The sequence below is a fragment of the Myxocyprinus asiaticus genome, chromosome 50, assembly GCF_019703515.2.
Source record: "Myxocyprinus asiaticus isolate MX2 ecotype Aquarium Trade chromosome 50, UBuf_Myxa_2, whole genome shotgun sequence".
Taxonomy (NCBI): Eukaryota; Metazoa; Chordata; class Actinopteri; order Cypriniformes; family Catostomidae; genus Myxocyprinus; species Myxocyprinus asiaticus.
Window position 1 is genome coordinate 14,326,709 of NC_059393.1, and position 12,736 is coordinate 14,339,444.

General features: G+C 39.5%; 1 pseudogene; it reads left to right on the plus strand.

Moving 5' to 3' along the window:
• Positions 1–455: 455 nt before the first annotated feature.
• On the plus strand, positions 456–10,061 carry LOC127438891 (phospholipid-transporting ATPase IC-like; annotated as a pseudogene).
• Positions 10,062–12,736: the final 2,675 nt, after the last annotated feature.

Genomic DNA, 12,736 nt, shown 5'->3' on the forward strand with positions numbered 1-12,736 from the left:
AGATTATTGTAACACTTTCCAAAAAAAGTTGAGATGGGCAATTTTGGACTAATAAAAATCTGACTGTCAAACAGCAGAGTCTCAGAAAACGAGGGTGTGGATCCAAGTGCATTTTATTAAGGAAAAAGAAAAAATACGAAACAAAGCAAGGCACAGACAAGGCAAAAACAAGAACTGAAACTCATGCTACATAAGAACTGACAAAGAACACAGGGATTAAATACACAAGGAACTAATGAGAAAACAAGGAACACTTGGATCTAATAAACACAAGAACCAATGAACAAAGACAAGGAAAAGAGTTACAAAACCCAAAAGCAACTGAAAGACAAGTGAACAATAAACATACATGCGACCCCTAGTGGTCATCATGGTAACCCTTAATAAGTGGCTCCTGACACTCAAAGACATACATAACACACACACAAAATAGTTCATAAGAGGAGCAGGAGACCATGGGGGAGCAGACATACCAGGAGACCACAGGAGGAGAACAAATGGAGCTGAAGACAATGGGGGAGCAGGACACGAAGGGGGCTCGGGTGGAGCAAGAGACAACTGTGGATCCAGCGGATGGCCAGGAGAGCAAGTAACAGAGGAAACACTGAGGACTCAAAGAGCGGAGCCGCAGGAGTCAGGGACGTAGTGGTCAGGGGGGTGGCCAGGGACTTGGGCGAGGTTGCAGGAGGCGGAGAAGCCACTGTAGGGGGTGCTGGCCATGGCCCTCTGCCACCTGGCATATCAGACCGGGTGGGCTCTTCCAGGCCATGCCCAAAAATGTCCTTTAGAACTAATGCGTCCCAGTTCACAAGGTTGGAAAGCTCACAGAAGTCAGCCACATATTCATCTATAAGGCAAGCTGAGAGTGCGGATTGTATTGCCTGCAGTTCTGACCAACCCGCTAACCCACCACTTGTTGCCCTGTCTAGGTGTCCTGTCAGCTCCTGTTTCTGAGCCTCACTTCTGTTCTCCTGCTGGTCCTGGCTCGTTTGGTGACTGTCCCAACTTTTTTAGAGCATGTTGCAATCATCCAATTTGAAATGAGAGTAGATTAATATATATATATATATATATATATATATATATATATATATATATATATATATATATATATATTTAAATTCTCAAGATAAAACAAAATAATGTGTTGTTGTGGTGCTTTCAATATAGCAAAGGGTGAATGAAATTTACAATCACTCCTTTATTTTATTAGCATTTTCTATACTGTCACAACTTGGGGTTGTAGAACAAATGATATCATTATTATGTTTCAATGGACTCGTAAGATCATAGAGAGAGAGAAAGCGCTACGTAGCACATCCTTTTACATTTACTAGCATGACTGGGCACCACATTAAGAAGCTTTAAAACAACCTTTATTTTTTGAATTCCGTGATAACATTTACAATATGGTGGCCCAGAGGTGCACAACACAGGGAAATTTATAAACCAAACAAAAGTTCACAACACAAAGAAATCAAGCCCCAAATAAATTAAGCTGCAACACAATGAGATGAAGCCACAACACAAATAAATGAAGCCACAACACAGGTAAATTAAGCCACAATGCAATGAAATTAAGCTACAACACAAATAATTAAGATACAACACAATGATTAGGAAAGTTCTCATGAATCGAGTGCTTTATTTTGACATAGCAAGCCAAATTTTTGTATGTTGCCTGGAGGCAACACCATCCCATAGAGAGTTAATTACAATACTCAGCTTCACAATGCACAAATGTCTTTGTTAAAATGTATTAGTTAAATTAAAATTATAACATAATCAAAACATAAATCTACTTTACTCACATTGGAAATGTCTTATCATGCCCTGTCCTCCTCATGTAAGTATGTAATTCTGCCAATAAAGTTTTAAAAATCGAAACATTATTTACCAGTTTGATGTTGCCCCCTAGTGGCCGGGAGTATTTCTGTTGTGTTGTGGCTTAATTTCTTTGTGCTGTATCTTATTTTCTCTCATTTCTTCTCTAACATCTTATCTTTTGGGATTTAAGACAACTGTGAGGTTATCAACAACTTTAAGATGTTATTTATGATGATTTTTAAGAAGATTTTTTTGTAGAGAATTTGAATTCTTCTTAAGTTACAAACTTCTTAACTTCTTAAGAACAAATTTAAGAAAAAACATAAGAACTTTCTAAAGAATTTTTATTTCGGGAATGCAAAATGTTAACTTTTCTTATTCGCACTGAATTAATGCATTAAACTCACTGCCTTAACATGAAAATTAAAATGTGATATTCGATCTTGACAGGTTCAGACAGTAAAATCCTGCAGAACAGTGGCCACCTGAAACTGAAGAAAACTCAGGTGGAAATTTTGCTGAACAAAGTGGTTTTGGTGGTAAGTGAAAGAAAAAGAGAGCAAAGGAGGTTAGAGAAATTTATTTATATACTATTCCTTTTACACAGTCTTTCTACTAAATAATTTTAATGGTTCTGCCTTTGAAATTTTACTTGCTTGACTCGCTATTTATCATATTTCAGATTGTGCTCTTCGTGCTCACAGTGGCTCTTCTCCTGGCTGTGGGTGCTGGGCTTTCAGAGTACAAGGTTTCACCCAAATATGAGGTTCTCTCTGCCATGCAGCTCGGCTCCTCTGCTGCCTACCTGGGCTTCCTCACCTTCTGGGGCTACATCATTTTGTTCAGCCCTGCTATGCCTGTGTCCCTCTACATAACGTAATATAAACTCTCTCAAAACTGCTCTCACAATTCAGCTTGCCTTTTAAACATTTCAGTCATTGTTGATTTCTTATTTGTTGTTCCATGCTAGATTGGAGTTGATTCACATGGTGCACTGTTTCCTGATTGGCTGGGATGTAGAGATGTACTGGGAGGACAATGATAGCCCCGCTCAAGCTCGTACTTCCAACCTTAATGAAGAGCTGGGTCAAGTGGGCCACATACTTAGTGATAAAACCGGCACACTCACGCAAAACCGCCTGCTCTTTCGTCAGTGCTACATTGCTGGACAAATTTACGGTCTGTCAACATCCCTGATATTCTATGTTTGTTCAGTCTTATTGTGTAGAATCAGGGCCATGGTTGTGATAAGGGGTTATTGTATAGCCCACTCATTGGGCCCAGCATGAGGGGTCCCATCCATAAAAATGTTGTCCTGGTCCCTGTGAATTTTAGTGATGACCCTGTGCTAAATATTTATGATTTTGTTTTTATAGTTCAATTTTTTTGTTTTTTTCTTTCTTTCTTTTTTTTAATTTTTTTGTTCAGGTGATACGTCAAAGGAAGTCAAGGTGAGATAGAATGTTTTGATAAAAATTGTCTTCTTCTGATTCAAATTTATTCTTCATTTAATTCATGCTTGAATGGGCCCACTCAAAATCAACACCTTATCTTTTTTCTGATTTGTAAGCCACTAGATCTAAGCTGGAACAAGTTATCCTGTGGTGGATTAAAGTTTTCTGACCAACGTCTGGTGGAGAAGCTGCGAGGACAGAACAGCCCTGAGTACCAAGAGTTCTTCACCGCTCTGGCCCTCTGCCACACTGTTATGTGCGAGTGGAAGGATGGTTAGCATACACACAATTCCTCCATCATCCATAGATTAATATAGTAATAATCTTAAGAAATAAATCAATAGAATTTAGTACATTCTAGTGTATAAATACAGGATTGCCTCAGTATCAGGCTGCCTCTCCAGATGAGGATGCTCTGGTGTGTGCAGTGCACGAGAACTGGGCTGGGTGTTCCTCTCCCGCACACGAGACACTCTCACCATCAGTGACTTGGGCGTCACACGCAACTATCAGATCCTCGCCCTTCTGGACTTCACCAGCAAAAGGAGATGCATGTCAGTGTTGGGTGAGTTTCATCATCTGGCCCTCAAGAGTCTGAAAAACTAGAGCAAATTACCGTAAAGTTAACCTTGAGCAATCACGGCTTTTGTATGTGTATAGTACGGGAGTATGGAGGTTGGTTGAAGCTGCACTGTAAAGGTGCAGATTTTGTCATTCTGGAGAGGCTGCAGAAGAACTGGCCACTTCAAGAGAGCACAGAGAGAGCGCTAGAGGTGAGGTGACTTGAAGAGGACACCACAATTGGACAATTAGTGCTTGTATACAATCTTTGTGTTTCATGTCTGTGCTCCTTTTTGGCAGGTCTTCGCTCAGAGTTGTCTGAGGACTCTGTGTGTGGCTGTGCGCTCGGTTCCTGAAGCCCTGTGGACAGAATGGAGCCACGCCCTCAATCAGGCAAGCACTGTGATGGGTAACCAGGAGACCATGCTGGAGGAGATATATGATCAAATGGAAAGAGACTTGACGGTACTAATAAATGCCTACAATTGATTCTAGTGTTATTTAGACTTATTACTTGTGCATTTAGTGTTAGTCAGTCACTTATATAACATGTCTGTGTAGTTGTTGGGTGTGACCGCCATTGAGGATCGTCTCCAGGAAGGAGTAGCTGAGACCATCGCCACCCTGCGGAGGGCAGGCGTGAAGGTGTGGGTGCTGACAGGAGACAAGACAGGTGAAGTGTTTCAACATAAAACTGGGAACAGAGTTGTACAGATGAACCTACAGCAGCGAATGACATGTTTTTCCTGTGTCTTCTTCAGAAACGGCTGTGAATGTGGGTTATGCATGCAAACTCATGGATCCTGACACTACCCTCATTCAAGGCGAGGAGCTTTGGTCAGAAAATACACACATGCACGCATGCACGTACGCACGCATGCACACATATAACCATGCATGTGGTATGACGAAGTATGACAGTTAATTTATTGACATCTCCAGGCAGCTTCTGGAGTCTCCCACTCCAGATGTTTGTGTCATGTCTGAAGAACCTGAGGTTTGGATCACAGACAGGAAAGCCGTTAAGAGAAAATCTGCACTAGTCATCACTGGTCCTGAACTGGTGAGCATGTTCTACGATGTTACAATATAACTAGCTGCCTTTGTGGGTCTCCCTGCTGTAAAAAAAGAAAAAACATCTTAAACCAGTCTAAAGTGGTTAGCTGGAAGACCAGGTAAAACTGGTAAGGCTGGTTTGTTTTGCTTGTTTTAGAGGGTTCTTTTTTTTTTTTTTTTTGACAATTTTCAGGTGGTCAGGCTAGGACAACAGCGAAACCAACTTTAACTTGCTAAGTTCAGAAAATCAGGCTGGTTTAAGCTTTTTTTTTTTTCAGGAGGATGTGGAAAAATAATGCAGGTTGTCTGCTTTATTTATAGTTTTTAGAATATATTCTCTTTGTACTTCACAGGCAGAACTGACCAGAATGCCAGAATGGGGAGCGAAGTTTGTTACTTTGTCCTGTCAGTGCCAGTCTGTGCTGTGTTGCCGTGTGACACCAGCACAAAAGGCGGAAGTGGTTGAGATGGTCAGGACGCATTCGACTTCCATTACCATGGCAATAGGAGATGGAGCCAATGACGTGAACATGATCAAGAGTGAGAAATTCATATATATTGAGAATAATGTTTAATGTTTAATGTTGGGGCTAACGCATTATACCATAAGAATTTTTCCGTAGGGATTTCTTAAATTCCTTCATAAAAATGTTCTGAGCCATTAACCAAACCAACCAGCTTCGATGTAAATTACAACATTACACACTTTGATTTTGAAGCAAAAAAGTATTTGAAAAGCAGAAAAAATGGTTTCAACAGAATCATAAAGCATCGATTATCATCCTTGTAACTCACGACAGATCTGTCTTTAAAGGTTTATAAGTTATTGTTAAAAATCTATTTGCCTATGGAGTGAATAAATGGGATTTTTACTTCCAGAACTAGACTGTTGCGCTCAATTGCAACACATTACTTTTAAAAGTAACGTTCCCCAACACAGCAGAATGGTAACCTCTAACCAATTTTTATTGCTACTACTTATCTCTGTTTGTGTATTAGTTACACAGTAAACATTGCTAATTTAAAATTCTAACACTATACACAGATCATTCAGATCATAGGTCTGTCTTTTTATCCACTTATTTATTACACTATAATTTATTCTCTCCTTCTATAACAGCGGCACATATTGGCGTGGGTCTATGTGGCGTGGAGGGCAGTCAGGCAGTACAGAATGCAGATTTTGCTCTGGCGCAGTTCAGCTTCCTTTGTAGGTTGCTTCTGGTGCACGGGCACTGGTCCTACTACCGCATCTGCAGCTTTTTGCGGTATTTCCTCTACAAAACCACTACTTTAGCTCTGGTGCACATCTGGTACAGCTTCTATAATGGCTACAGTGCTCAGGTAGAGCAGCTAGGTCATTTATTTCACTTTACTCCCACCCAACCGTATTGCTACAGAAAGACTCAGTAATGTTTGAGATAAAAGTTTTTGTCTTGTTTTGTTTTTTTCAGTCAATATATGAGAGCTGGTTCATAAGCCTCTACACGATAGCATATACCTCTTTGCCTGTACTGTGCCTGGGTATTTTCGAACAGGTGAGCCAAAATTCAGAGATTTTGGGCCAATCATCTTTAGAATTTGAGCAGGCAATGACAAATCTGATCGGTTCATTTGTTTATTTCTGAACCATGATATGATGTGAGCGCCAAGAGCTGTCTCAGCTGGCCAGAGGTCTACCAAATTGGACAGAAAAAAAAGCTCTTCAATCCTTTTGTTTTGGCAATCACACTCTTTCACTCCGTCTATACCTCCATCATCCTTTTCTTCATCCCGATGGGAATATTGCAATACTCTGCTCTCGATTATCAGACTTTTGCCATTACTGTAGAAACATCAGTGGTGTTCACCACCACTGTCGAGGTAACCAGATTGCATAAACGCACTTCCATGAATATGATTGAAAGCCACAACATTTACAGTGCATCCGGAAAGTATTCACAGCGCTTCACTTTTTCCACATTTTGTTATGTTACAGCCTTATCCCAAAATGGATTAATTTCATTATTTTCCTCAATTCTACAAACAATACCCCATAATGACAATGTGAAAGAAGTTTGTTTGAAATCTTTGCAAATGTATTAAAAAAAAAAAAAAAAAAACACAACACCCCACACACACACACACACACACACACACACACACACGTACAGAAGTATTCATAGCCTTTGCTCAGTACTTTGTTGAAGCACCTTTGGCACCAATTACAGTCTCAAGTCTTTTTGAGTATGATGCTACAAGCTTGGCACACCTATTTTTGGGCAGTTTCTCCCATTCTTCTTTGCAGGACCTCTCAAGCTCCATCAGGTTGGATTGGGAATGTCGGTGCGCAGCCATTTTCAGATCTCTCCAGAGATGTTCAATCGGGTTCAAGTCTGGGCTCTGGCTGGGCCACTCAAGGACATTCACAGAGTTGTCCCGGAGCCACTCCTTTGTTATCTTGGCTGTGTGCTTAGGGTTGTTGTCCTGTTGGAAGATGAACCTTCGCCCCAGTCTGAGGTCCAGAGCGCTCTGGAGCAGGTTTTCATCAAGGATGTCTCTGTACATTGCTGCATTCATCTTTCCCTCGATCCTGACTAGTCTCCCAGTTCCTGCCGCTGAAAAACATCCCCACAGCATGATGATGCTGCCACCACCATGCTTCACTGTAGGGATGGTATTGGCCAGGTGATGAGCGGTGCCTGGTTTCCTCCAGACATGACGCTTGCCATTCAGGCCAAAAAGAGTTCAATTTTTGTTCATCAGACCACAGAATTTTGTTTCTCATGGTCTGAGAGTCCTTCAGGTGCCTTTTGGCAAACTCCAGGCAGGCTGTCATGTGCCTTTTACTGAGGAGTGACTTCCGTCTGGCCACTCTACCATACAGGCCTGATTGGTGGAGTGCTGCAGAGATGGTTGTTCTTCTGTAAGTTTCTCCTCTCTCCACAGAGAAACGCTGGAGCTCTATCAGATTGACCATCGGGTTCTTGGTCACCTCCCTGACTAAGGCCCTTCTCCACCGATCGCTCAGTTTGGCCGGGCGGCCAGCCCTAGGAAGAGTCCTGGTGGTTCCAAACTTCTTCCATTTACGGATGATGGAGGCCACTGTGCTCATTGGGACCTTCAGTGCTGCAGAAATGTTTCTGTACCCTTCCCCAGATCTGTGCCTCAATACAATCCTGTCTCGGAGGTCTACAGACAATTCCTTGGACTTCATGGCTTGGTTTGTGCTCTGACATGCACTGTTAACTGTGGGACCTTATATAGACAGGTGTGTGCCTTTCCAAATCATGTCCAATCAACTGAATTTACCACAGGTGGACTCCAATCAAGTTGTAGATACATCTCAAGGATGATCAGTGGAAACAGGATGCACCTGAGCTCAATTTTGAGTGTCATGGCAAAGGCTGTGAATACTTATGTACATGTGATTTTTTTTTTTTTTCCGTTTTTTATTTTTAATAAATTTGCAAAGATTTCAAACAAACTTCTTTCATGTTGTCATTATGGGGAATTTTGAGGGGAATAATGAATTTAATCCATTTTGGAATAAGGCTGTAACATAACAAAATGTGGAAAAAGTGAAGCGATGTGAATACTTTACGGATGCACTGTACATTAGATGACATGCAGCCTTTAAGCAAAGGCAGTATTAGCAACATAATTCAGTAAATCATGCACCTGTTGATAAAAACATTTAAAAAAATAAACTGGTCTTAGCTGGTTTAATCTGGTCTTCCAGCCTGACAAGTGCCCCAAAATACTTCTAAAACCAGCCAACAGAGCAAGCATTCTTTTTTTTTTTTAGAAAGGCTTAACATTTGTTGTTTGTAAAATTTGTTTCTTGTTGTTTTTATCTGTTCTAGGTTATTCTACATACAAAACACTGGACCATATTTAACATTATACCAATTATTCTTAGTCTAGCAGTGTTCTTTCTGTCCACATGGGGTCTTCATAGCGCTTGTTTGTTTGTTGCCTCACCTAAATTCTTCTACTTCCTGGGTAATTATCTCTGCTTAATTAATCATTTGAGAGATTATTAATAATTATCTAGAGTGACAATATATGAAAGAATGTTTTTAGGTAATTAGTAGACTCTCTACTTATCTCATGTTTTCAAAATCTGGTGTAAAAGGTATGTGGGTAGTTGACATATTTTGTCAAGTTGATACATCCTGCGTTGTGACTCCATCTAGAACTGTTTTAAACAGCATTTCCCCAATTATTATTATTTTTTCAGAATTATTATGCATGTAGCTTTTATGGTCTGGAATATTTGGAGGATTTGTTTATTTTTATACTTTTAAAAATGTTCCTGTAATGTTTCAAGAGCTCAACTGGTAGAGCATGGTGCTAGCAATACCAAGATCATGGGTTCAATTCAAAGGGAACATACAAATTGATCAAATATACACATCAAATGCAGTGCTTTGTATAAGTGTCTTCCGAATGCATGAATATAAATACAAAACCTCATTTGGAGCACTCTTCACTTACACCTCCCTTATACATTCATAAACGTTTCAACCTAAAATCTTGATGTTGATGTAAAAATTCCATGGACATGTTTTGGTTCAGCTACTGAACCTATGTATCACATCTTGGCCACTAGGGGGCAGTTGAAAGATCAGTTTATAAACGAAAGTTACTGATTTTTTATTTATTTATTTTTTACTTTTCATATCACAGTTTTGACCCTAATTCATAGTGGTCATCTTTTTGGAGAATGTTTTTAACTAACAAAGTTAGCCTATTGGTAATTTTAAATTCGCAGGAACATTTGGAAATGCTTACAGTACCCCTGAGGTTTGGCTGACTGTATTTCTGACCACCTGTGCTGCTGTTCTCCCCTCAATGACCATTGGAGCCGCAAACATTATGATAATAAACCCCAACAAACATAAGGTTAGAAGCCCTCTAGTGGGTTTTCTTACTACAATGCCTTTTCTCCACTTGCTGTTGTCTTCTTGGGTGTTTTCAATATAGATTTCTTTTGTGCATGTCATGTAGATTCACAGTTCAACGAAAGAGCCTGTCGAGCTGCAGTCGCCGTTTCGGAGAGGTGCTTTTCAAAGGCGTTCTTCTTATGCGGTGTCTCAAGGAAAAGGCTTTGGAAGGTTAATTACCACAGGAGCTCTGCAGTGTCCCCACAGGACAGGAGAGTTACACAAGATGGTTTGAAGAAAGACTCAGTACAGGGTGCACATGGAGAATCTAATAGTCAGATGGAAGTATATTTTTCTACAGTCTAATTTCAGGCACTTTAATGCCAAAAATGTGATAAGCTAATGCTCCGCTTCTGAGGCTGTCAATCCGCACATCTTATGACATGGCTCGTTGTGCATAACACCGCGGAGACTCCTCATGTGGAGGCTCATGATACTCTCCGCGATCCACACACAATTTACCATGCCATTGAGAGCAAGAACCACTAATTGTGACCACGAGGAGGTTGCCATGTGACTCTACTCTCCCTAGCAACTGGGCCAATTTGGTTGCTTAGGAGACCTGGCTGGAGTCACTCAGCACACCCTGGATTCAAACTCGCGACTCCAGGGGTGGTGGTCAGCATCACTACTCGATGAGCTACCCAGGCCCCCTGAAAAGCTAATGTTTTAATTTATTTACGGAAAAAATATATTTCAATAGCTGTTTTGTTGGAGTACTACTATTTTATATTGCAAATAGTATTGGTAATTGTTACGCATATTGTAAGGCCCAATAAAGTGCAACAGTTGGGTTCCAGAAGTAAAAATCCCATTCGTTTTCTTTTACCCTTTTAAACAGACCAACTGTGAGTTCCGAGGTCGTTAATTGATTGTATATATTTCTGTTGGTATAATCGATGGTATAAGTCATCAGTCTGCGTTATTTATTTATTTTTTAACCTTGTTTAAGAGCAGAAGTCCTGGTGAAGAACTACACTACCCATGATCCTGAAGAGAAAACATCCACCAATCAGAGAATAGCGGCAAACAAATCCTGCCAAAAGAGCTCTGCATTGACTGCCCAATAACGTACTGTGAATGATGCAATTGAGTATGTCTGCCTAAACTATCTTACTGCTAATATATTTATATACGGTATATCCGAGTATTTTGTAATAAACTTAAAATCTATTGATTCTATACTTATGATAAACAACTTTAGTTGTATATTTTCCACCATTTTTAATTAGATTTATTGTTCGCAATACTTCATAGGATGTAGTTAATTTACTCATTACAGCCGATAAGTACACAGCGCTGTAACTTTGTTTCCAAATACTTTTTGCTTCAAATCAAAGTTTGTAATGCTGTGATTCATCTTGGAGCTGGTTGGTTTGGTTCATGGCTTAGAACTCTTTTATGTAAGTTTGAAATTCCTATGGGAAAAATGAATGGGAAAAATAAACTTTTCTGTGTGTCTATTTTGTCTGTTTTTATCTTTAAATGTACAAATAAACTGTACATTGTACAAATGTACAAATAAAACAAATAAAATTAAACATTAGCAGTCCAATCAAATTATCATTCAAGTGGTTAAAAATTATGATTGATTCCGGGAGTTTCTGGTTCATTGTTTTATTGGAAGGTCGAGTCAAGCAGATTGCATTGTAGAGTAAAGCATTTCTCACAGTGTGTACTGTTGCACACATTTTGGCAGATCTAGTAGGTCATCTGGGTATTCCATGCATACAGAAATGTTTCATACTGTGCTCAAAACATAGTGCAAACTGCAAGAATATTATGAGAAGTATTAAATTCTGCATTTGTCTTTCTCTTTGTACTTTTTACAATGAATTAGTGTATTATATATCACTTACTCAATAGCACCATACTGTATTCAATACAACAATCACCCTTTACGATGTTTTGATAATTGGCCCAAGCTCTGGATGTTGTAATGATAAATTCACTTTTAGTTCTATTTCATGATATTTTCCTCTCTCCTGCTCCTTTAGAAAACCCATTTTTTTTATGAATCCCAGTAATGCTGCCAATTTGATCTCTTTATTTTTATCAGACTTAATGTCTGATCTACTGAATCTGATTACTAAATAACTGAATATTGACATTCTTTTTCTTTGCTAACAACAACTAAACCTAAAAAAATGTAAGTGCAACCTCTGCCTGCCCCATAACTGGGTCTGAAATGCCCATATTTGAATTTTCTATTTCATATAACCCTTAATCACTGGCTATACATGTTTCTACTGCCAAACAACACGACTATACTTGGTTGAGAAGTTGGTGCCTTGGTGACTGTTTGATTTAGATCTTAATGATGTCACAGGTGGGGATAATTATCAGTCAAATCTTACTAATTAATCCTTCCCTAATAGCCAGCGTTACCCAAGCCCTCCCAAAAAACAGACTTAAATCTCTGCAGAACAAAAATGGGCTTTTCCTAATCAGTGGGCATTTTCAAACCATTAAGATTCATTACTTTGATTGGTTAGTTTAGAAATGCCCATTGATTTCTACACTGAGATTCCCTACTTTCATTGGATAGTTTCGAAACACCCACAGATTTGAAAACACCCATTACTGTTCTGCAGAGACCTATACTTCCAAAAAACTCCTGTTTGCCACATTTGGAATTACGTCACTGGTCACCAGTGGTTATGTATGTCAGTCCAATCCCATGGGGCCTAAAGAGACACAATGGAGCTTTGTTAAACTGAATATTACAGTTTTGACGATGATTTTACAATTGTGATTTTTCTGGCTTTGGTAATCAAACAAAACCTAACTGAAGTCTTATGGTGCATTTCATCCTCTTTGTCATTATTATCATTCGAAATTATTCTCTTTTTCTTTTTCTCGTCCTATTTTCCCACCTGTTGCTACATATCAAGATCCATCCCCTCCCTT